General features: G+C 40.3%; 1 long non-coding RNA gene across 1 annotated transcript in view; it reads left to right on the forward strand.

The window, feature by feature from the left end:
* The window catches only part of LOC134347549 (uncharacterized), a 46,705-nt gene extending 26,607 nt beyond the window's left edge, over nucleotides 1–20,098 (forward strand). Inside the window, exon 3 of the long non-coding RNA XR_010018184.1 lies at nucleotides 18,964–20,098. This is a non-coding gene — a long non-coding RNA (uncharacterized LOC134347549). The remainder of the gene's footprint in view (nucleotides 1–18,963) is intronic.
* The last annotated feature ends 6,053 nt before the right edge of the window (nucleotides 20,099–26,151 follow it).

Here is a 26,151-nt window from a genome sequence, read left to right on the forward strand (position 1 = left end):
ATGAAGTTGCCAAAGCCTTGAATTTCATTAGTGTTGATTATAGAGGGAAGCTTGGGCCCCAGGAAATATCAGAGCAGAAACAGTGCTCCTTCCATACACATGGCAATATTACATAGAGCAATAGGGACGATCAAGGGAAGATCAATCCTTCTAGCTTGGACAATGTATCTCGCACAGGCTGCATATGCCCACACAGAAACCAGTGCTAATTTTTCTGTGGGTCCAGGCGAAGAATGTCTATCTCTCCTCATCTGACAAAGAAAGCAAAATTATTCCTCTTCTGACCTTCTATCCTAAATTTACATGCTGAGTTCATTGGTTAAAGATGTAATGTCAGTGCCATAATGTCATTGAAATACAATCTACCAACTTGAAGAAGGCACCTTTCAGTTTCAGGTGGATGTGTTTGCAGTCTGCCCAGGAATGAAGGTCAAAATCCCAGAAGAATGTTTGTCATAGTCATAGTCATACTTTATTGATCCCGGGGGAAATTGGTTTTCGTTACAGTTGCACTATAAATAATAGTAATAAAACCATAAATAGTTAAATAGTAATATGTAAATTATGCCAGGAAATAAGTCCAGGACCAGCCTATTGGCTCAGGGTGTCTGACCCTCCAAGAGAGGAGTTGTAAAGTTTGATGGCCACAGGTAGGAATGACCTCCTATGACGCTCTGTGCTGCATCTCGGAGGAATGAGTCTCTGGCTGCATGTACTCCTGTGCCGAACCAGTACATTATGTAGTGGATGGGAGACGTTGTCCAAGATGGCATGCAACTTGGACAGCATCCTCTTGATTGGCCACCAAATGATTATATAAAATAAAAACTGGTTTCTGTTGAATGAGTCCAACTAATGCCATCCATTATTTATCTGTTGAACTCAAATTTTCAAAGGTATTTCTGCAAGTATAGGGGCTTCCTCCTTACTGAAAACCTCTTTCACAACTACTAATCTCCAGATGCATCATTATAAAAGGGCAGTCCATACTTTCATCATTGGATATATGATGACATATCAGAAAAATTCTCCATGCTGCCCATGTACTCTTAACATGTCTTCTTTGTTTCCAAAGGAGGCTGAAAGCAATGCTACAAAAATGCAAACAGATATGGTGCAACAGATGAAAATCCTGATCTTACATAATTTTTTTTCTGCAGGAAATTGATAGCAGACTGAAAAACTTGGGAGATCAGTATTAAGCTTGGAGGTTTCCTAGCAACTGAAGCTTGGTTGGAGCTCAAAAGCTGCTATCATAGAATTGGAATCAGAATCAGGTTTATTATCACTGTCTTACTTGATATGAAATGTATTGTTTTATGGCAAAGATATAAAATTACTATAAATTACAAAATAAATAGTGCAAAAAAAAAAGAAACAATATTGTTCTTGGGTTTAATGGGTTGTTCAGAAATCTAATGATGGAGTGGAAGCAGCTGCTCCTGATCAATGAATATGTGTCTTCAGGCTCCTGTATCTCCTTTCTAATGATAGCTTTGAGAAGAAGGCATGTCCTGATGGTGAGAGTCATTAGTGATAGATGGTACCTTCTTGAGGCACTGCTTCTTGAAGAGGATCTTAATGGTAGGGAGGGATGGATCCATGATATAGTAGCAGTCTATATCCTTGTGTAGCCTCTTGTGATCTTGTACATTCGAGCCTCCTTGCCAGACTGTGATGCAAGAAGTTGGAATGTTCTCCACTGCACGTCTATAGAAAATTTGCAAGACTTTTTGGTGACATATCAAATCTCTTCAAACTGCTAATAAGCTAGAACCCCTTGCATGACTTCTTCTTGATTAGACCAATGAATTGGAGATGTTGATGCCCAGGAACTTGAAACGGCTCATTCTTTCTACCGCTGACCTTGAGTTTTCCCTACCTTTTCTTTCCTGAAGTCCTGAGTCAATTCCTTGGTCTTGCTGATGTTAAGTGTGAGATTATTGTTACCAAACTACTCAATCAGCTATCTTTCTCACTCCTATATGCCTCCTTATTGCCACCGGAGATTTTATCAACAACTGTGGGCTATCTGTGAATGTATAATTGTGCTTAATCTGTACTTATCCATTAAGGCACAAGTATAAAGCAAGTAGAGCTGTGGGCTATGCATGGATCATACATGTTTACCTGTGTTGGTAGTCAGTGAGGTCATGTTATCACTGATTTATACTGACGCTTGTCTCCTGATCAGGAAATCGAGGATCCAGTTGCAGAGAGAGCTACAGAAGACCGGGTAGAGGAGCTTCATGAATAATTCTGAGAATTTGGTGGTATTGAACATGGGGTTGTAAAGAATTATCAACTGCTTGTTGTTTGCTTTGCTGTTCTTTAAGTGCTCCAAAGTCGAACTGAGAGCCAATGAGATTACACTTGAATTAGATCTGTTGCTGCAGTATGCGAATTACTGTGGTCCAGGTCCTTACTCAGACAGGAGTTAATTCTAGCTATAACTAACCTCTTATGGTAGTTCATTACAATAGATGTGAGTGTAATGGCTTGATGGTTGCTGAGGCAGCTCATCTTGCTTTCCTTGGGCACCAGTATGATTGCTGCCTTTTTGAAGCAGGTGGGAAACTTAGACTGCAGCTGTGAGAAGCTGAAGATGTCATTGAATACTCCAGCCTGTTGGTCGTATAGGTCTTCAAAGTGGATTGGCTAGTTGGCACTTTTCTACTCAATACGTTCTGTAAGATCAACATTCTATATTTATATAGTCACAGTAAATGTCCCAAGATGCTTCATAAATGAAATGGCAAGTCAAATCTGATTTTGACCCACTAAAGGAAAGGTAACTAAAAAGCTGGACTAACTGGTAATGAATTGCAAATCACTGCAGATGCTAGAATTCGAAACAGACACAAATGCTGAAGAACAAGTTGTAGAAGCTCGGCATGTGGAATGGTATCTACGGGAGGAAATTAATTGTCATTACTTTAGGTTGACACCTGGCCATTCAACCAGAAATGTCAAAGGTTCCTTTCCTCCCACTGATGCTGCTCACCCCATTGAGTTCCTCCAGCAGATTGTTTACTGCTCTGGATTCCAGTATCTAAAGTCTCTTGAGTCTGCTTGAAGAACTGAAGGATTCAGGCAACATCTGTAGAAAGGGAAGAAGTTTTAATTTTGGGTTGAAACTCTTCATCATAGCACAATGATCACAAGTTTTATTTTTCACCAATGCTGCTTGACCGGTGAGTTATTCCAGATCTTCTGTTTTTGCTTGATTAAGCAGGTAGGTTTTAAGGAGCTTCTTAGCAGGAAAGTCTGGCAGGGAGGTCTATGGATGCAATTTGCAGTTGAAGGTGTAGCTCTGTAATGATGAAAATCAGGATGCAGAAGAAACCAGAATAGGGAGAAGTTCAGAAAGCATGGAGAGATGGAGGAGGTAATTCAGATAAGTCCTTGGAGGAATTCAGAAATATGGATAACAGTTTTAAAGCATTTTATATCCCATCATCAACCATATTTGGATGTTTGTTTTACTTACTTGACGAATAGTGAGCAAACTGTCTTTTTAGAGTTAAAGTCAAAAATCATTAAAATTAAGGTTTGTACCATCTGGTACCAACAAATGTGTGCAGAGTTCTGTATTCATTTCTTTCTCTAATGGTATGATAATAGCAAGGAATTGTAAACTCTTCTCAAAGAACTTGGCAACAGTCTTTGACAGGAAGGAATTTTGAGTTTGTGTGGGGAGGACTGGCAGGCATGAAATATATATTTATAGTGAAAGCAAGCTTATTTACTGTGTATTAGCCATGTTCTCCTTTCTCTGGCTGCTTGCTATACTCATGCATATCCTTAGCTTCTACTTGTTTTACTCTTGAAAGAGGGAGATCATTGACTTCCTCCTCCTCATCATCTTGCAAAGTTTCTGGAAATAGTATACCATCCTTCGTGACTTCATTATAACTGCATAAAGCTACAATAATCCTTGGCACTGTTACTGGTCTTCATAAAGGGACCACCTCAAATTTATATGAGCAGGTAAATCAAGACATGGGAATTTCTGTGGCTTATATCAGTCGCAAAGGCATCACTGTATCTGCTATTCCTCTCTGAATATTTTACTGGAGTTATCATGCAGGCATAGCTATAACTGTTAATTAAATATTGGAATGTCATTCTAAATTAGGTGGGTTAAAATGATAAATTGTTGCATGATAAAATTTTCATAGCAGTTTCCTGGATATCCAGCTTTGATGTGCAGGGTAAGTAGAACAACGTTGCCTGCTAGCTGAATATTAAAATAATTAAACCCTTTCCTACTTAAGAGAATATGAGCTGTATCAATTATTCATTAAAATCAGTGAAAATCTGCAAAGCTTAGAGTGTGAACACAGACACAAAGAAGAATGATATATATATATATATATATAGACACACACACACACACATACATACACCATATATCCCATACATATACGCACACACATATACATATATACACTGTGGATTCCGGTTAATCAGGCCATTAGTTAATTGGAACAGCCATTTATTTGGGACAACTCATAACGAACAAAAGAAATTGAGGAAGTAGCTGGGACTCCCTTTGGTTACTGCGCTGCTGTGCTGTTTAATTGGGGTAGGAGACTGTTGCTGAAGAGTTTCTAACTTGCGTCAGTTGCATGTACTTGCGTGGCTGTTAGACGCTACACAGTGCATGGAGCGATCAGTTTTTAAACAACATTAGTAGCATGTGTTCCTGTTCAAAAGGCAGTGATTTTTTTGTCACTAGTAGCTGGTGAAAAATAAGCAGTGAGACAATTCGGAAATGCTTTGCTTACTGTGGTTTCAAGCATTCAAGCTTGGATATGCCAGAAATGACTGGGAGGGAAAATTAAACAAATCGTTAGAAAGGGATGACATAGGATCAGAAGGTGCAGAGTCTCTATGGGCTGAGTTAAGAAATGACCCTAGTGGCAGTTGTATCCAGGCCTCCAAACAGCAGCCAGGATGTGGATTACAAAATACAGCAGGAGATAAAAAAGGGCGTGTCAAAAAGGCAATGTCATGACAATCGGTTGGGGATTTTAACATGAAAGTGGATTGGAAATCCAGGCCATACTGGACCTCAAGAGAGAGAATTTGTAAAATGTCTGAGGGATGGCTTTTTAGAACAGCTTGTTGTTGAGCCCACTAGGGGATAGGCTGTGCTGGATTGGATGCTGTGCAATGATCCGGCGGTTGTAAGAGAGCTTAAGGTTAAGGAACCCTTAGGGAACAATGATCACAATATGATCGAGTTCACTTTGAAATTTGAGAAGGAGAAACTAAATTTCAATGTGTCGGTATTTCAGTGGAATAAAGGAAATTGCAATGGCACGAGAGGGGAACTGGTCAAGGTTGCCTGGAAAGAGACACCAGCAGGAAGGACAGCAGAGCAACAATGGCTGGAGTTTCTGCAAAAAATGAGGGAAGTGCAAGACAGATATATTCTAAATACGAACACATTTTCGAATGGAAGGAGGACACTACCGTGGCTGACAAGTGAAGTCAGAGCCAAAGTAAAAGCAAAAGAGAGGACATACAAGGAAGCCAAAGCTAGTGGGAAGATAGAGGATTGGGAAGCTTTTAAAAACTTACAGAAGGAAACCAAGAAAGTCATTAAGAAGGAAAAGATGGATTATAAAAGGAAGGTGGCAACTAATATCAAAGAAGATACTAAAAGCTTTTTTAAGTATATAAAGGGTAAAAGAAAGTCGAAGGTAGATATAGGACCAATAGAAAATGATGCTGGGGATATTGTTATGAGAGATGCAGAGATGGCAGAGGAACTGAATGTGTATTTTGCATCAGTGTTCACAGTGGAAGACATCTGCAGTATACAGGACATTCAAGAGTGTCAGGGGAGTGAAGTATGTGCAGTGAAAATTATGACCGAGAAGGCGCTCAGGAAGCTTAATGGTCTGAGGGTGGATAAATCTCCTGGACCTGATGGAATGCACCCTCGGGTTCTGAAGGAAGTAGCTGGAGAGATTGAGGAGGCATTAACAATGATCTTTCAAGAATTGATAGATACTGGCATTGTACTGGATGACTGGAAAATTGCAAATGTTACTCTGCTATTTAAGAAGGGTGTGAGGCAGCAGAAAGGTAACAATAGACCTGTCCGCCAGACGTCAATGGTTGGGAAGTTATTGGAATCGATTGTTAGGGATGAGATTACGGAATACCTGGAGGCACATGGCAAGATAGGCCAAAGCCAGCTTGGTTTCCTGAAAGGAAGATCCTTCCTGACTAACCTACTGCAATTTTTTGAGGAAATTACAAGCAGGGTAAACAAAGGAGATGTAGCAGATGTGGTGTACTTGGATTTTCAGAAGGCCTTTGACAATGTGCCATACATGAGGCTGCTTAGCAAAATAAGAGCCCATGGAATTACAGGGGAGTTACTAGCATGGGTGGAGCATTGGCTGATCAGCAGAAAACAGAGTGAGAATAAAGGGGGTCCTATTCTGGCTGGCGGCCGGTTACCAGTGGATTTCCACAGGGGTCTATGCTGTGACAGCTGGTTTTTACGATGTATGTCAATGATTTGGACTATGGGATTAATGGATTTGTGGTTAAATTTGCTGATGATACAAAGATAGGTGGAGGAGCGGGTACTGTTGAGGAAACAGAGAGCCTGCAGAGAGAAGTAGATAGTTTAGGAGAATAGGCAAAGAAGTGGCAAATGAAATACAATGCTGGAAAGTATATGGTCATGCTCTTTGCTGGAAGAAATAAACAAGCAGACTACTATTTAGGTGGGGAGAGAATTCAAAATGCAGAGATACAAAAGGATTTGGGAGTCCTTGTGCAGGATACCCTAAAGGTTAACCTCCAGTTTGAGATGGTGGTGAAGGTGGTGAATGTAATGTTGGCATTCATTTCTAGAGGTATAGAATATTAGATTAGATTAGATTATGAAGACATTCAGTCCTCATTTATTGTCATTTAGAAATGCATGCATTAAAAAATGATACAATGTTCCTCCAGAATGATATCACAAAAAAAACAGGACAAACCAAGACTAAAACTGACAAAAGCACATAATTATAACGTATAGTTACAACAATGCAAAGCAATACCATAATTTGATAAAGAACAGACCATGGGCACAGTAAAAAAAAGTGTCAAAGTCCTGATTGACTCATCATCTAACACAGGCGGCAGAAGGGAGAAACTCTCCCTGCCATGAACCTCCAAGTGCCAACAACTTGCCGATGCATTGGAAGCACCCAACTGCAGCCGACTCTGAGTCTGTCCGAAAACTTTGTGCCTCTGACCAGCCCCTCCGATACAGCCTCTCCAAGCACCATCCTCTGCCGAGCGCTTTGACCCTGCCCCGGTCGCTGAGCAACAAGCAAAGCCGAGGATTCGGGGCCTTCTCTGGAGATTCCGGACCACACAGTAGCCGCAGCAGCGAAGCGGGCATTTCAGAAGTTTCTCCAGATGTTCTTCCGTGCTCTCACGTCCGCCTCCATCAAATTAGGATTGTGCACGGCACCCTACTTTACAAATAACAGACACCGCCACTGGAGTGGCCGCTGCGAGCTGCGTCGTGCCGCCATCTTCTCCTCCCGTCACCTTCGACTCTCTTTTACCCTTTATATACTTAAAAATGCTTTTAGTGTAAGGGCAGGGATGTGATGTTGAGACCACACTTAGAGTATTGTGTGCAGTTTTGGGCTCCTTATTTTAGAAAGGGTGTACCGAGACTGGAGAGGGTTCAGAGAAGATTCACGAGAGTGATTCTAGGAATGAAAGGGTTACCATATGAGGAACGTCTGGCAGCTCTTGGGCTGTATTTCCTGGAGTTCAGGAGAATGAGCGGGAATCTCATAGAAACATTCCAAATGTTAAAAGGCCTGAACAGATTAGATATGGCAAAGTTATTTCCCATGGTAGGGGAGTCTAGGACAAGAGGGCATGACTTCAGGATTGAAAGATGTTCATTTAGAATAGAGATGCACAGAAATTACTTTAGTCAGAGGTTGGTAAATCTATGGAATTTGTTGCCATGAGTAGCTGTGGAGGCCAAGTCATTGGGTGTATTTAAGGCAGAGATAGACAGGTTCTTGATTAGCCAGGTCATCAAAGGGTATGGCGAGAAGGCAGGGGAGTGGGGATGACTGGAAGAATTGGATCAGCCCATGATTGACTGGTGGATCAGACTCAATGGGCCAAATGGCCGACTTCTGCTCCTATATCTTATGGTCTTATGGTCACTACTTTAACAAGTTAGGAGCTATGAAGAATTTGAAGGTATTGACAATCATTTTCAATGTTACAATTAAAATGAAGATTTGGAGAATGCAATCATCTAAAGCATTGTATGAAGGCAATCCTTTATTCGCACAAGGTGCCTGCACTGATTTTGTTCATTTACAGTCAATCGTAAGAACCCAGCAGATGAATTCCTCTGTTGATAACTATTAGGAACTAATAGACAGTTTTATAGTACTGTAGAGGTTTTGGTAGGGTTTTAATTTGTTCTGTATTTCATTTAAATACAGTACATAAATTATTACTCAGTTAAATGGTAGTTTGTCTTTTTATATCTAACTATTTCTATGAAACTTCAGCTAATTGTGGCAGCTGCTTAATTGGGCCAACTGGTTCCAATGTGTCCCAATTAACCAGAATGTACGATATATATATTTATAGAAATCAAGCAATGAATCTACTCCAGTTTACTTGCCCAATACATTGGTAAGGAATAGAATTGCAGAGCTCCCCTGATACAATCAAATGTGGCTTTCATGAAGAAATAATACTCAGTTGTTTTAATCACTTGATCCTAGGTGGAAATATTTTAGTATAAAGAAATACTCAAATGTGTTATTCAACCGATGAGAATCAAGTGTCTTCCTGTCATAGAGCCATGGCACAGGGAAACAGAACCTTAAGTCCAAAGTGCCTACCTGAGCTAGTCCCATTTGACTGTGTTTGCCCATTTTCCTAAACCTTTCTTTTCTATGTACCTGTCTAAAAATCTTCAAAAAAATTGGTATTGTCAGTGCCTCCATAACTTCTTCTAACAGCTTGTTCCATATGCCCACCATCCACCATGTGAAAGACTTTCCTCTTAATTCCCCATTCAATCTTTCACCTCTCACCTGTAGATTTGGACATACCTATCCTGGGGTAAAAAGCTGTGACAGTATACCCTGTCAATGGCCCTGATAACTTTATATGTCTTTGTAAAGTCACCACTCAACCTCAACACTCCAAGCAATACAGTCCCAGCCTTTTGTATTTTTCCTTATAACTCAAGATTCCAATCCTTGTGAATCTTATCTGCACCCTCTCTAACTTAATTACGCCCTTCCTATACCAAAGCTTCCAAAACTGCACACTGTCTCACCAATGTCTTGTACAGCTGTATTCTGATAGAGGCAATCATAGCATAAACCTTCCTCACCACCCTGCCAACTGTGTCATCAGGGAACTGTGCTTTCTGTTCTTGTCTCTGGTCATCTGTTTATCTTTCTGCAAAACCTCCTCCAGCACTCATGCTGAGAAAACATTTGCATTTGGTCTATGGATCCTGGTTAATTGGTGGATTTTGGTAAGATTTGTCTTTAGTGATATGTCAGTGAATGTTCCATATTCATTTCCTTGCCCTAAAGTGAGAAGTACAGCCATTAGGAAATTCAGTTCCCAGTGTATACTAATTGTACATACATAGTGGCTGAGTGCAACCAAGGCTAAAATTCGTAACTAAATCTTCAATGCACCGAGCAAAGTTACCTATAAACAAAGTAAAGCATAATTTTTCATAACAATTCGCAGAAGTGTGTTTTAAAATGATTTTATATCATAAGAATCTATTGTTTAGGTTTGAAACAGAAAGAGAAGTGTATTAAAAGTGTTTTAAACGTTGTCTTGCCTTGCGCTTGATGGTCTTTTTAGGGGATGATAATAAAAATGCAGATTTTTATTCCATATGGTAGATGCCTCTAAAACCACATTTCACTTGCCGGGAACATGAAATGGAGGCCACAAATTTAGGCTGTATATCAAGAAGGGCATATTGTTACAGGTACTCACATTTTAAAGTAGTGTATCTGTGTTGATGTAGCAGTAATTTATTCTAAAGGGCAATGAAATGGTTTTCCATTTTCGGCAATAATCATTAATTATTGAGATAATGAGTCCATAAAGTTCACAGACTTTGAATAATGGTTTACCTCATAATCCTGAGGGAAAATTTTAGCTTTCTTTTGTATTTATATATTTCTCAAAGAACTTGAAATAATGAGACATTAATCATTTCCCTGGTCATTGCAACCAGAGGAATTTCTCCATTTTCAGCCAATGTATCTTTGAGTCAGTTTTAGGGCAGCATGGTAGCATAGTGGTTAGTGTAATACTTTACAACGCCAGATGTAAGATCGGGGTGCAATTCCACCTCTGCTGTGTGTAAGTAATTTGTACGTTCTCTCCATGACTGTGTGGGTTTTCTTTGCATGCTTTGGTTTCCTCCCACAATACAAAGACATACAAGTTAGGGTTAGTAAGTGTTGGGTATGCTATGTTGCACTGGAAGCATAGCAACACTTCTGGGCTGTCCCCAGCACATCTCAGACACTGTTGGTTATTGATGCAAAAAAATGCGTTTCACTCTGTTTTGATGTTTCGATGTATATGTGACAAAAGAAAAAATAATCTTTAATTCTTAGGAGCAGCAATACCACAATCTTCTGATGTAGGACGAATTTACATAAAATAACTGAAATAATTGTTAAATGTCTAAATGCCAAATGTTTCATATCCTCTGAAGTGTTGTACAGATTTTCTGTTAACTTAAGTAACTACTCAATAATATTATGGTTAAATTCTGAGGGATTTCAATTTGATAGATATGTTATGTTTTATTAAATAAGCCACCTTAATGTCATGTGCAAGTACAGGTATTATGTGATGCAGCAATATTAAACTGTCAAATAAATAAAAAATCATTACCATCTTTGGAACATGTAGCTATTGACATCTAAATGTGTCAGAGAGAGATGTTGCTAAATTATGTTTCCCGAACTGTGGAATTGTATTATGCTCAAAATGTACATCTGACAAAAATGCAAGGGTGTAAGTTACACATTTCCAATAAAGGGCTCTATATTATTACAGGTCCAAAAACTATTAGTGTTATGAGTCATACTGCAAATGACAAACAGCTTTTACTTAGTGTTTCTATTTCTTGAACAGATGCATTGGTTGTAACATTAAAGCAGTTTTGATTTAAGCATGAACAGATGGTTTTCAAAGCTTTAATAGCACAATATTCATTGTATAAATTTCCTTTTTGAAAGACTTACATTTACTGCACATCCCTCAATCATCATCAAAAATAGCTCATTTCTGGTGGACTTCAACAAATGTCTTTCTTCAACAGACATAGGGAAGGAATGTGCAATATATCTGGTCTGCAAGGGACAGTGAGAAGTCTTTTTGGGGAAAAAATGCCACAAAAGGACAGTGTTGTATGGGAATATTTTTCATAACACCCTCAATGGCAAGGATGAACAAACAACTACTGTATCTACCCACAGTGTTGTTTCCAGGCTGCAAACATTTGACAATGCAATGGCATTATGGATAATTTAAGTTGTAGGGAAAGCAGAACAGGAGCTGTCATGAATACTATGTTGCTTTGGAGTCTTCAGTACAGTACTAAGGGGTGATAGAATTTTTGCTTGAATGACATAGTAAACTTAATGAATGCAAAAGATGCCATGTACTTACTCAAAGGAGAGCAAGAGAATATTTTGTTATTAAGGCCAGCACTTAATGGTACTAATTAAATACTTCTCAACCAGTACCATTAAAACTAATTAAGTAGCTATTTGCTGTGATGGAGCTTTTCTGTGAAGGTAAAGGGCAATGTGGAGGAGAACCGTGCTGACTCTTCTCTGTGCCATTGTCCATGCATCATGGAGGCACAAAGTCATACAACACAGAAACAAGCCCTTTGAACCTCGGAGTCAATTCTGACTATCAAACATCTAATTTTACAATAATATGTTTTATTCTTCTCATATTCCCCTAAAATCCCCCCAGAATCCACCAGTCAGGATGCCAGGGATCAATTTTTGGGGTGTGGGAAGAAACCAGTGCACCCAAGAGAAAGAGACTTGGCCACAGGGAGAGGTTACATACTCCACACTGAATCTGGTTGCTAGAGTGTCTCTGTTAGCTGAGTCAGTGGATCACTATCACTATCCATCACTTCAGTTCCCTCAAACAATGTTTGCATTTCTGATATCAAAATGCAATTACAATGTGGAATACATCAGTCTTCCAGTTCATGACAAAATGCTGCAGAGCATAAAAAGCTTTGGAAGTTGTGGGCCAGGGTTTGTATCCCATTTGCCCTGACGATACAAAAGTGGATGATATCCAGATCAGTTGCTATAATTTTAGACTTACATAAAATAAAACACTTGCCCACATTGTTTCTTGTTTTGTATTTTGATCACCATTAAATGGTAAATGATGCATTATCTTTAAAAGGCAAAGATAATGATGCAAAGTGCTCTTTTAATATGAAGGGTTTTGACCCAAAACCTATTCGTTATTGATCACCTGAAGGTTTGCAATTTTGCAATTGTAAATCAAAGCTTTCAAACCTGAATTGAAAGTATGGATAAAAAGACACAATATTACAAGACATTACAAATCAGAATTGAGTATATTTCATCCTTATATTCAGAGTACTTATATTCTATTGTATTAGCATAATTTAATTTCTGAAGTACGCAAATTTGGAAGTGCCAGAAGAGACCTCAATTTATTAGTAATTTTGAACTGGCCAAAGAAAGTCTTATTATGTTAATAGAAACAAATTTCAATTATTTGGCAAATTCAATATACTATATAAACAAAGTAGTGGCCTTAATTATTTATTACTTGAAGGAAGGAATTGAATTTACTGTAAGCACTTTTGTTGACAATACAAGAATAGATAGAATTGAAAGGTGATAAGACACAAAGAACCTGTAAAATGTTATAGTAAGGTTAAATGAGCAGGTTGTAAATTAGCAGATGGATTATAAAATGGGAAATGTGAGATTATCCACTTTGGAAAAATGAATGCAATCACTATTATTTAAGTGCCGTGAATATTGTAGACGCCCTGAAGCATAATAGTATATGAAACACAAAAATTCAGCAGGTATGAACAAGTAATTTGGAAGATGAATGGATTTTTGACCTCTATTGCAAGGGATATGGAGTGGGAAAACAGGGGAATAGGTGAGACTATGTGGAGCACAGTATGGAATTCTGTTGTCTGTATTTAAAGAATTATATACAGAGGGTTGTGTAGATTGATTGTTGGGAAGCATGGTGCTGGTGAGGTGGGGAGAAGAGAAGAACTTGACTTGCAAAGCAAAACTGAACAGATTAAGCCTAAGGCTACTGGAGTTTAGAAGAATAAAAGGTGATCATGTTGAAAGATACAATGCTGAGGGAGATTGTCAGAGTGGGTCATTAGAAGATAGCAGATTTGTGGGGGTATTTGGAACTATGGAGCATAGTTTCTGAATTAAAGATGAAAAAGAAGAGGAATTTCCTGTCTCAGAAGGTCATGAAACTTTGGCATTTTCACCACAGAAAGCTGCAGAGGTAAACTGATTAAATGTATTCAAATCAGAGACAGACAGGCATATGAACAGAAAGAGAGGGGAGGGGTAGGAGAGAGACTAGGAAAGTGGTGTTGAGGCCAAGATTAGATCAGTAATGAAATTTCTAAATGGCACTGCAAGCTGGAGGGTTACTTGGCTTACTCCTGCGCTTGTTTTTATGTTGTTTTGCTATTTATGAAACAGCAATGCTTCTAACTCCACTGCACCATGCACTATTTACTCACTTCATTAAATCCCCTTTCCTACTGTTAAATATCAACCCCACCTCTCCCTGACAATTAATGAATCCTCTTATCCACCATGAAAATATCCCTCAACTTTCACCATTCCACCAATGCAATCAGAACCTCTGCCCAGGACCATCAAACCTACCTTACCGCAACAAGTTGAGTTATTTTGTATCAGTTCAAATGCTGGTGTTCTCAGGCATGTTTTCTTATTTGTCATGTTTAACCAGGTAATTTTCATTACCATGATCTTTATGCTTTGTTGTTTCATTGAGGTCACATTGAAACATTGTTTTGCATTATATTTTACTTATCCAAGGCTTTATGAACATTTATGAAAGGTAATAATCAAGAGCGGGGGGCGGGGGGTGAATAGGTTTCCTGGGATGAAAAGTAGGACTGACAACCATGGTGTTTGATTTGCATTAAGTAATCATTTCCATTAACCTCACGGAAATAAATTAGCGAATATCCACAGTAAAGAAAAATATAAAACGTTTGCAAAGTTAATTGGCTGCCTATCCTTTAATATACCTGTACACAAATTAGGGCTTCTGTCACTTCTATAAATGATGTGTTGTCAATTCCTACATATCCAAATGACAGCGTTGTTAGTTCTTTTAATCTAAGCTCTTTCACATTAATCCCTCAAATAATAATTCATATTGCACACCAAAAAATATTTGTTTGACCAGTGTCCTAATACTTTTGTGTAGCTACATCTTTATTTTGTGTAATTGTTTCCTTTTCCTGGGGGTCCTAATAGTTTCAAACTTTAGATTTTTAGTTCAGGTTACCATTTTAAGTTTCCATGTAAAATGTTGAACTTAGTAGAATAGGTGCTTGGAATTTTTGTAATATAAAGAAAGCCTGAGTGAAGCAAAAATATCAAAATATAGATTTTATTTTAGGTATTATTTGAAAATTGTATCACAAGAATTAAAATTAATATATTTTATTGGGAAAATTATAAATAGTTTGGAAGAATTCATGGAATGCATTTCAAACTGCACCCCCTGCCCATCCTGGTGGATGACATCATTGAACCTCAGATCAACACACACAACCTCAGATAGCCAAGATGCACATCCACTCCTCCCTCACCACCCCCTCCCGCCGGGGCTGGATGCTGATCCCACTGTTCACACGTGACTGTACAGACAAACACCTGAGTAATCACATCATCAAGTTCACCAATGACATGACAATGGTAGGGCTCATCAGCAGCAATGATGAGATGGCTTATGGAGAGGAGGTGAAAGAGCTCTAGGCTTGGTGTTAAGCAAATAACATCTTCCTCAATGTCAACGAGTCAAAGAAGATGGTTATCAACTTCAGGAGAACCCACAAATCACACACACCATTTTACATCAGTGGCACAGCAGCGGAAACAGCGTGCAGTTTCAAACTTCTGGAAGTGCACATCTCACACAACCGCTCATGGTCCCTGAAGACATTCTACACAATCATGAAAGCTCACAACACTTCTACTTTCTGAGGAGGTTGAAGAAAGCTGAACTACGTGCATCCATACTTATATCCTTCTACAAGTGCACAGTAGAAAGCATCCTAACATGCTGAATCACAGCATGGTACAAGAAACTGCACTGTGGTGCACAGCAAGGCTCTCCGTCAGGTAGTCATAACTGCCCTATGCATCTCCCCGCTTGGAAGTTTTCATGTTGTATTGTTTTTCAACATTGAATCACAGTGGATTTAATTTGACTTTTTTTTGATACTGATCGACAGAAGAAGTCTCTTCTGTATCAAGGTAAAAACAGATCTCTACAAAGTGATCCAAATTAATCACTAAACACAAAATAATTGATTGCATAAGTATTCACCCACTTCAAGTCAATATTTAGTAGATGCACCTTTGGCAGCAATTACAGCCTAGAATCTGTGTGGATAGCTCTCTATCAACTTTGCACATCTGGAAGCTGCAATTTTCCCCCATTCTTCTTTACAAAACTGCTCAAGCTCTGTCAGGTTGCACGGAGACAATGAGTGAACAGCCCTCTTCAAATCTAGCCACCAATTTTTAATTGGATTGAGGTCTGGACTCTGACTTGGTCACTCCAGAATATAAACCTTATTTTTAAGCCATTCTTGTGTAGCTTTGGCTTTATGCTGGGGGTCATAGTCTTGCTGGAAAATAAATCTTCTCTCAAGACACAGTTCTTTTGCAGACTACAAGAGGTTTTCCTCCAGGATTTCTCTGTATTTTGCTGCATTTATCTTGCCCTCTACTTTCACAAGCCTTCCAGGGCCTGCTGCAGTGAAGCATCCCCACAACATGATGCATCCACCACCATGCCTCACGGTAGGATGGTGTGTATTTGTTGATGTGTGATGTTTGGCTAGCGTTTATTCTGATGGCCAGAAAGCTCAATTTGGTTATATCAGACCATAGAACCTTCTTCCTTCTGACCTCAGAGTCTCCCACAGACCTTCTGGCAAACTCTAGCCAGGATTTCCATGAGTTTTTTGTCTAAAAACAGTGACTTTCGCTTTCAAACCCCCATAAAGCTGTGACTGGTGAAGCACCCAGGCAACAGTTGTACGTGCAGTCTCTCCCAACTCAGCCACTGAAGCTTGTAACTCCTCCAGAGTTGTCATAGGTCTCTTAATAGTCTCTTTCACTAGTTCCCTTCCTGCTCGGTCACTCAGTTTTTGAGGACAGCCTGCTCTAGGCAGGTTTACAGCTGTGCCATATTCTCTCCATTTCTCGATGATTGACTCAACTGTACTCCTAGGGACATTCAGTGACTTGGCAATTTTCTTGTATTTATCTCCTGACTTGTGCTTTTCAATAACTTTTTTTGTGGAGTTGCTTGGAGTGTTCTTTTGGCTTTATGGTGTAGTTTTTGCCAGGATACTGATTCACCAGCAGTTGGACCTTTAAGATACAGGTGTATTTTTACTACAGTGAATTCAAACATCTTGATTGCTCATGGTGATCTCCATTTAACTAATCATGTGACTTCTAAAACCAATTGGCTGCACCAGTGATGATTTGATGTTACTTATTAAAGGGGGGTGAATACCTATGCAATCAATTATTTTGTTTTTTTATATTTGTAATTAATTTAGATCACTTTGAGGAGATCTGTTTTCACTTTAACATGAAAGAATGTTTTTCTGTTGATCAGTATCAACAAGCCAAATTAAATCCACTTTGATACAATGTTGCAAAACAATAAAACATGAAAACTTCCAAGGTGGGGGGAGGGGTGGATACTTTTTATAGGCATTTATATACTGGAAGATGCTGAAAAAAGGCTGGTAACATCATGAAGGATCCCACATGCCCTGCTCATGGACTGCTGGTCCCACTCCGTCAGGGAGGAGGCTACGTAGCATCCACACTAGGATCCCCAGACTCAAAAATAGCTATTTTCCCCAATCATTAAGTCTGATCAACACCTCCACAGATTAACCACTCTTCCACACAATCCACCACCAATTTTTATCATTTCCTGTTAAAGTCGCCTTTTGTATAGACATTCCTCTGCCTAGTGTCATTTTATCAATGTATACAAACTATCTGATGTATTCATATTTATTGTATTTTTAAAAAATTTGTTTTCTTTACTCTATTTTTTGTGCTGCTTTAGATCTGGAGTAACAATTATTTTATTCTCCATTATACTTGTGTACTGGAAATGACATTAAACAATCTTGAACTAAAAAGGTAATTGTCTACTTTAGATCTGGCTCTTGTATGATGAGGTGAGTTAATTAGAATTTTTGGAGCAAGGGAAGGTCTATGGAGAATTGATCACTGTGATAGAATTTTGCCATCAATCTTGAACTTAAAGTAAAGCCAATTAGTCAAGAATTTAAATATCACCTATTACAGGGATACAAAAGAGATGATAGATAAGAAAGGTTGGGAGACTCAATTGAACAGTACTGAAAATGGAAAACAATTTAAAATATTTTCAACTACCATAAATTTCACTGAGAAATTCTCTTTTTGGAAGAGCGTTCCAGTAATAATTAACAAATGAAATTAAAATTAGTATTATGTAAAAAGTAGAGGCTTATAATGTTGCTGAAAAGATTTCACAAGTCGAATGTTTAATTATCCAAGTAGATAAAACACACCATTGATGAAGAGATAGAAGACAGTAAATGAGAACAAGCTAGTAATAGATATATTAAAAAGTTGAAAGAGCATCTATCATTATATAAAAAGAGAGAACAAAAGTAATGATGAGTTACAGATAGAGGGTGGAAAGACTCAATTGCCACATAAGGAAATAGTTTAAATTATAAATTAGTATCTCAAGTCTGCCTTTGAGTAAATAATGTAATAAATGCATTTAAGTATAATAAAGGACTAAAGCTCTAATGAGAATGAGGAACTTGAAATTAGTACGATTAATGAAGATAAAAGCCTGAAGATAGTACTGAGATTGTGGTCATATCATCAAGAAATATCAGAGAGACTGTGCATAAATCACATTTGAATATTTTCCAGATTTTAAAATGACACCATGAATTAGAAGGCCTCATGTAGATTACTATGATCCAGGAAAAGGAGAAAGAAAGGGGGAGAGAAAAAAGGAAGAATTTATAGGCCAGTCATAGCCATGAAAGTAATAAAACCACTCAGAACCAAATTGTAACAGGTCAAAGCAAAGTAGTGATATGATTGGACAATGCGATTTTGAGGGACATGTGTCTGACACATTAATATTGGAGGATTTATAGAGGGACGTTGCTGAAAACAGAGATAAAGGGAAACAAGCAGATGCAGTTATTCTGAATGTTCACTGAGCATTTGAAAGGGTCCAGAAAAGAACAACTGTTGTACAAAATAAAATACCACAGCTTTGAGGGTAATAACTTAACATGGACAGGGGCGTGGATCGAGGATAGAATATGGGTCTGCCTAAAATTTACATGAGAATTCCGAATTTGGTAACACTTTTGGAACTGCCAAAATTTCTCACCTGGTTCCAGCCACAAAATATACAATTATAAATGTATTTTTCTTGAAGGTAATGAACTCAGGCTATTATTCCTGCAAAATACCTCCCTAATTCATCTCTTCTTCTCCAAAACAGTAAAATGAATTTTTTGCTTTTCAGAAAAATGTTTAACTCTGTTCATTTGAAGACTCTGACCTGAAGTTACATGCTGACTACGGTTCTTTGCAAGAATGGGACCCGCTCTCAAGGTTTCATGACTGGCCACTATTTGGCACGCCAAGGGCCTGGCCTAAGAAGCTCAGCTCACCTTTGGAGGGCCGAGATCTCGTGGCTCTGGAGAAGGTCGGTGTCTGGGCAGATCGGTGTGTTGTGGAAAATGGAAGATTGAAGGCTGTGTGCCCAGAGACCCGAGATCTTTGGGCACAGGGCTTGGAAAAAGTGACGCAATGGACTTTTAACATCATAAACCAGCTAGTTGCTTGTTATGCTCCCTTCTTGCTGTAAAACTGAGTCACAGCTTTCTCCCTTATTAGGGAGAGAGAGAGCCTGTGGTATATTGAATACCGGGTGAACAATGTAGTCTTTGTAGTACTGCAAGTCTAGGTCTTTGCTGTTGCTTTGCTTGCATTTGAGTGCTCAGTGGCGGGTGCTGATTTTTTTTTGCCACTGGGGGGAGGGGGGATTGTTGCCTGCTGCCACTTACATGCGGGAGGGGACTTTGAGGTTCTAACTGTCATTCATTAACCAATTTCCCCCGGGATCAATAAAGTATGACTATGACTATTCTTTGGGGGCACTCTGTTTACGTGGATGTGTGAAGAAAAAGCATTTCAGGGTGTATACTGTATACATTTCTCTGACGTTAAATGTACCTTTGAAACCTTTGAAACAGAATCACATGTTTATGACACAAAATTATATTCTGCATTGTGATCATTTCTGCTGAAAAGGATTAGAAAGACTTTAGCTTACAGCATTTTGTGTGCTCATAGTCCAACTGTACATCCACATCATGAATTTTGGGCAATGAGTTAGGCAGTTCCTGATGAGGTTATGTATGGTGGGTAAAATGACTCAACGTTGTCTTGGTATTCATTCAGGAATCCAAATAATGGAAATCCACTTGAACATTGGTGAATGCCTATGAAATGCAAAACAGGAAAAAGTGAATACTTACACTTTCAGGAATGAAGGCAAACAAGGGTTGCAGCAAAGTGCAGTTTCTGATCAGCCTGAACTTACTTGGCATTTAGCCAAGACCTTGCTCTAGCAGCTTTCTATGATTGTTGGTGCTTAACGGCTTCCCTGCATCTTCAACTGCCTGGCATCCAAAAAATAAAATCATTTGGCTACCAGCTATTAAAGACGTAGGCAGGATTGTGATGGCTGAAAGCTCTCAGCCATGTTGTGGCTTGAAGATGACAAGTACAGAAAATCCATCTTATATTTGACCACAGGTAGATTTTGATTTAGAAGCTGTAACTGCAAGTAAGCAACTATCTTTAGTATCCACACTGTTTCCCCACTAGGGTGCTGTGCCAGAAAAATATAAAATAACCTATCTTTTCAGGTTTATATCTTCCCCAAATGATGATTTGTTACAATCAAAAGATCACCTCTAATGTGAACATTTTCATCCTGGCAGGGAACATAAAAATGGACTGTAAAAGCTTTTATAGATATGTAATAAGGAAAAGACTGGTAAAGACAAATGTAGGTCCCCTGCAGACAGAAACAGGTGAATTGATTATGGGGAGCAAGGACATGGCAGACCAATTGAATAGTTACTTTGGTTCTGTCTTCACTAAGGAGGACATAAATAATCTTCCAGAAATAGTAAGGGACAGAGGGTCCAGTGGGATGGAGGAACTGAGCGAAATACATGTTAGTAGGGAAGTGGTGTTAGGTAAATTGAAGGGATTGAAGGCAGATAAATCCCCAGGGCCAGATGGTCTGCATCCCAGAGTGCTTAAGGAAGTAGCCCAAGAAATACTGGATACATTAGGGATAATTTTTCAAAACTCGTTAGATTCTGGACTAGTTCCTGAGGATTGGAGGGTGGCTAATGTAACCCCACTTTTTAAAAAAGGAGGGAGAGAGAAACCGGGGAATTATAGACCGGTTAGCCTAATGTCGGTGGTGGGCAAACTGCCGGAGTCAGTTATCAAGGATGTGATAACAGCACATTTGGAAAGCGGTGAAATGATCGGACAAAGTCAGCATGGATTTGTGAAAGGAAAATCATGTCTGACGAATCTCATAGAATTTTTTGAGGATGTAACTAGTAGAGTGGATAGGGGAGAACCAGTGGATGTGCTATATTTGGATTTTCAAAAGGCTTTTGACAAGGTCCCACACAGGAGATTAGTGTGCAAACTTAAAGCACACGGTATTGGGGGTAAGGTATTGGTGTGGGTGGAGAATTGGTTAGCAGACAGGAAGCAAAGAGTGGGAATAAACGGGACCTTTTCAGAATGGCAGGTGGTGACTAGTGGGGTACCGCAAGGCTCAGTGCTGGGACCCCAGTTGTTTACAATATATATTAATGACTTGGATGAGGGAATTAAATGCAGCATCTCCAAGTTTGCGGATGACATGAAGCTGGGTGGCAGTGTTAGCAGTGAGGAGGATGCTAAGAGGATGCAGGGTGACTTGGATAGGTTGGGTGAGTGGGCAAATTCATGGCAGATGCAATTTAATGTGGATAAATGTGAAGTTATCCACTTTGGTGGCAAAAATAGGAAAACAGATTATTATTTGAATGGTGGCCGATTAGGAAAAGGGGAGGTGCAACGAGACCTGGGTGTCATTATACACCAGTCATTGAAAGTGGGCATGCAGGTACAGCAGGCGGTGAAAAAGGCGAATGGTATGCTGGCATTTATAGCGAGAGGATTCGAGTACAGGAGCAGGGACGTACTACTGCAGTTGTACAAGGCCTTGGTGAGACCACACCTGGAGTATTGTGTGCAGTTTTGGTCCCCTAATCTGAGGAAAGACATCTTTGCCATAGAGGGAGTACAAAGAAGGTTCACCAGATTGATTCCTGGGATGGCAGGACTTTCATATGAAGAAAGACTGGATGAATTGGGCTTGTACTCGTTGGAATTTAGAAGATTGAGGGGGGATCTGATTGAAACGTATAAAATCCTAAAGGGATTGGACAGGCTAGATGCAGGAAGATTGTTCCCGATGTTGGGGAAGTCCAGAACGAGGGGTCACAGTTTGAGGATAGAGGGGAAGCCTTTTAGGACCGAGATTAGGAAAAACTTCTTCACACAGAGAGTGGTGAATCTGTGGAATTCTCTGCCACAGGAAACTGTTGAGGCCAGTTCATTGGCTATATTTAAGAGGGAGTTAGATATGGCCCTTGTGGCTACGGGGGTCAGGGGGTATGGAGGGAAGGCTGGGGCGGGGTTCTGAGTTGGATGATCAGCCATGATCATAATAAATGGTGGTGCAGGCTCGAAGGGCCGAATGGCCTACTCCTGCACCTATTTTCTATGTTTCTATGTTTCTATCCCGGTCATTATATCCATCATAAGCAACAGAGGTCACCACTCTGATTCCTGCTGAATACCAATGACATCTCCAATGAGAGGGGACTACTCCTGCTGGAATTTGCCGGTTATAACAGCATGGTGCTGTCGAACACAGTTGGAGAGCACAAAGCATCCCGAAGATGGACCTGGCATGCCCCCAGTGGTCAACATCACCAGGTTGATTACATCCCGGTGCAAAGACGGCACAAATCTGATGTGAACGGACTGAAGACCAGAACATTGCCAGGCGCAGACGTGGGCAGTGACCATGACTTTGTCATGATGAACATCAGAGTGCGCTTGAGGAGAATCGACAAGCCAAAAAACAGCCGGCTGAGATTCAACCTTGAAAAACTGAAAGATCCCGCCATCTCTGAAGAATTTCAGGCAGCAATTGTGGGGGTGGGGGAATGGCGGGGAAGTTTGCACCAATACTCCTCTTTGATGTTTAGATTAGATTAGATTATGAAGACACTCAGTACTCATTTATTGTCATTTAGAAATGCATGCAGTAAGAAAATGATGCAATGTTCGTCTGGTATGATATCACAGAAACACAAGACAGACCAAAACTAAAACTGACCAAAAACACATAATTATAACATATAGTTACAACAGTGCAAAGCAACTTGATAACAGCAGACCATGGGCACGGTAAAAAAAAAAGTCTCAAAGACCCGATAGCCCCAACATCTCACGCAGACGGTACAAGGGAGAAACTCTCCCTGCCATGAGTTTCCAGTGCCTCAAACTTGCCGATGCAGCATCCTGGAAGCACCCAACCACAGTCCATCTCCGAGTCTGTCCGAAAACTTCAAGCCTCCAACCAGCCCTCCGACACCAAGCACCGAGCACCATCTCTGCCGAGCACTTTGACTCCGGCCCCGGCTGCCAAGCAACAGGCAAAGCCGAGGATTCGGGGCCTTCTCCTCCAGAGATTTCGGATCACACAGTAGCGGCGGCAGCAAAACAGGCATTTCAGAAGTTTCACCAGATGTTCCTCCGTGTTCTCACATCTGCTTCCATCAAATCAGAATTGTGCATGGCACCCTACTTGATAGATAACAGATATTCATCACCGGAGAGGCCGCGCGTGCAGCGTTGCATCGCCATCTTCTCCTCCCGCCATCTATTCTGACCTGGAGACCACCACAAATAACTTTAACATAGTGATGACGGAAACAGTATTGGAAAACATTGTAACACTCTGTTTTCTAAGTGTTTATTTAAGTGTGCTTTTATTGCGTATCAAGTGTTTATTCAGGTGTTTACTATGCCTTTACTATGCATTAAGTGTCTGTTATTGAGTGTGTAGGGGATTCCTATGGTATTTCACTATGTAACCATTGATTCATTAGCTAGAATGAAACCTGTGTACTTTTGAGTCCTTGAGAAAAATGAATGTAGCCAAGTAAAGAGATGGAGTGATTGATTTATTAGTTAGAGTAAAACTTACAGCGATATGCTAATGCAATTAAGCGAGAAGGGGGATTATGAAGAATGCTGTGTGAAACAGGCAGGCAGGCATTCAGAGGCTAGCCCACTGACTGTCTCAGCTTTGATTTACAAATTAAAGTTTAAGAATTTCTTGGAGAATCTTCGGCTCCTCCTTGTCATTTGTAAAACCATGACAACAGCAAGCCAGATTCTGGGGAAAAGCCTTGTCTAAACCATGGGTCACTAACAAGATGCTGGATATGTGTGATACAAGAAGGAAATTAAAGAAACATAAAAACACAGCAGAGGGAAGAACAGAATACAGGAAAATCAACAAGGAAATCAGGAGGGAAATGAAGGAAGCAAAGCAAAGATGGACAGCTGAACAATGTGTGGACATTGAAGACAGCCTCTCCAACAACAACACAAAGAAGGCATTTCAACTGATGAAAGATCTTACCAAAGAAGAATAAGCCAAAGTGAACACCATCCAAGACAAAGATGGCAGGAGTCTCACAGAAGAAAAGGAAACAATGGAAAGGTGGACAGAGTACTGTTCAGAACTGTACAACTACCGGAGCAAAGGGGATCCAAGCGTGCTGAATGTGCAGGGATTTTCCAGTGAGGATGACTATCCAATCATGCATGAAGAAGTTGAAGCTGCAATACGATCATTGAAGTGTGGAGAGTCAGCAGGAGTTGACAACATCCCTGCTGAATTGCTGAAGCATGGAGGAGAGGCCACGATAGATATGCCATAAGATTTGGCAGACAGGTGAATGGCCGACACCTTGGACTCAGTCCTTGATCATTGTGCTTCCCAAGAAAGGCAATCTCCAACTTTACCAGAATTACCATACCATCAGTTTGATCAGCCGTGTGAGCAAGGTAGTGCTCAGAATCATCCTGAACAGACTGAGACCTCAAGCAGAAGGCATCATTGCCGAGGAACAAGCAGACTTCCGTAAGGGCAGAAATACTACTGAGCAGATTTTCAACCTCCGCACCCTTGGTGAGAAACACCTTCAACACCACAGAGAGTTCTACCACATCTTCATAGACTTCAAGAAGGCGTTTGACAGAGTCTGGCATGATGCCTTATGGGCCACTATGAAGAAGTTCAACATGGGGCAGAAGCTGATTCATCAGCTTTACGCCAAGGCAACCAGTGCAGTACTCGCTCAGGGCGCCATCAGGGAGTGGCTCTGTACCTCTGTAGCAGTCCGTCAGGGCTGCCTCCTCTCCCCCACTCTCTTCAACGTCTTGCTGGAACATAGAAACATAGAAAATAGGTGCAGGAGTAGGCCATTCGGCCCTTTGAGCCTGCACCGCCATTTATTATGATCATGGCTGATCATCCAACTGAGAACCCTGCACCAGCCTTCCCTCCATACCCCCTGATCCCCGTAGCCACAAGGGCCATATCTAACTCCCTCTTAAATATAGCCAATGAACTGGCCTCAATAGTTTCCTGTGGCAGAAAATTCCACAGATTCACCACTCTCTGTGTGAAGAAGTTTTTCCTAATCTCGGTCCTAAAAGGCTTCCCTTCTATCCTCAAACTGTGACCCCTCGTTCTGGACTTCCCCAACATTGGGAACAATCTTCCTGCATCTAGCCTGTCCAATCCCTTTAGGATTTTATACGTTTCAATCAGATCCCCCCTCAATCTTCTAAATTCCAACGAGTACAAGCCCAGTTCATCCAGTCTTTCTTCATATGAAAGTCCTGCCATCCCACGAATCAATCTGGTGAACCTTCTTTGTACTCCCTCTATGGCAAAGATGTCTTTCCTCAGATTAGGGGACCAAAACTGCACACAATACTCCAGGTGTGGTCTCACCAAGGCCTTGTACAACTGCAGTAGTACCTCCCTGCTCCCATACTCGAATCCTCTCGCTATAAATGCCAGCATACCATTCGCCTTTTTCACCGCCTGCTGTACCTGCATGCCCACTTTCAATGACTGGTGTATAATGACACCCAGGTCTCGTTGCACCTCCCCTTTTCCTAATCGGCCACCATTCAAATAATAATCTGTTTTCCTATTTTTGCCACCAAAGTGGATAACTTCACATTTATCCACATTAAATTGCATCTGCCATGAATTTGCCCACTCACCCAACCTAACCAAGTCACCCTGCATCCTCTTAGCATCCTCCTCACTGCTAACACTGCCACCCAGCTTCGTGTCATCCGCAAACTTGGAGATGCTGCATTGAATTCCCTCATCCAAGTCATTAATATATATTGTAAACAACTGGGGTCCCAGCACTGAGCCTTGCGGTACCCCACTAGTCACCGCCTGCCATTCTGAAAAGGTCCCGTTTATTCCCACTCTTTGCTTCCTGTCTGCTAACCAATTCTC

This window comes from Mobula hypostoma, chromosome 6, assembly GCF_963921235.1.
Source record: "Mobula hypostoma chromosome 6, sMobHyp1.1, whole genome shotgun sequence".
In the NCBI taxonomy this organism is placed as follows: domain Eukaryota; kingdom Metazoa; phylum Chordata; class Chondrichthyes; order Myliobatiformes; family Myliobatidae; genus Mobula; species Mobula hypostoma.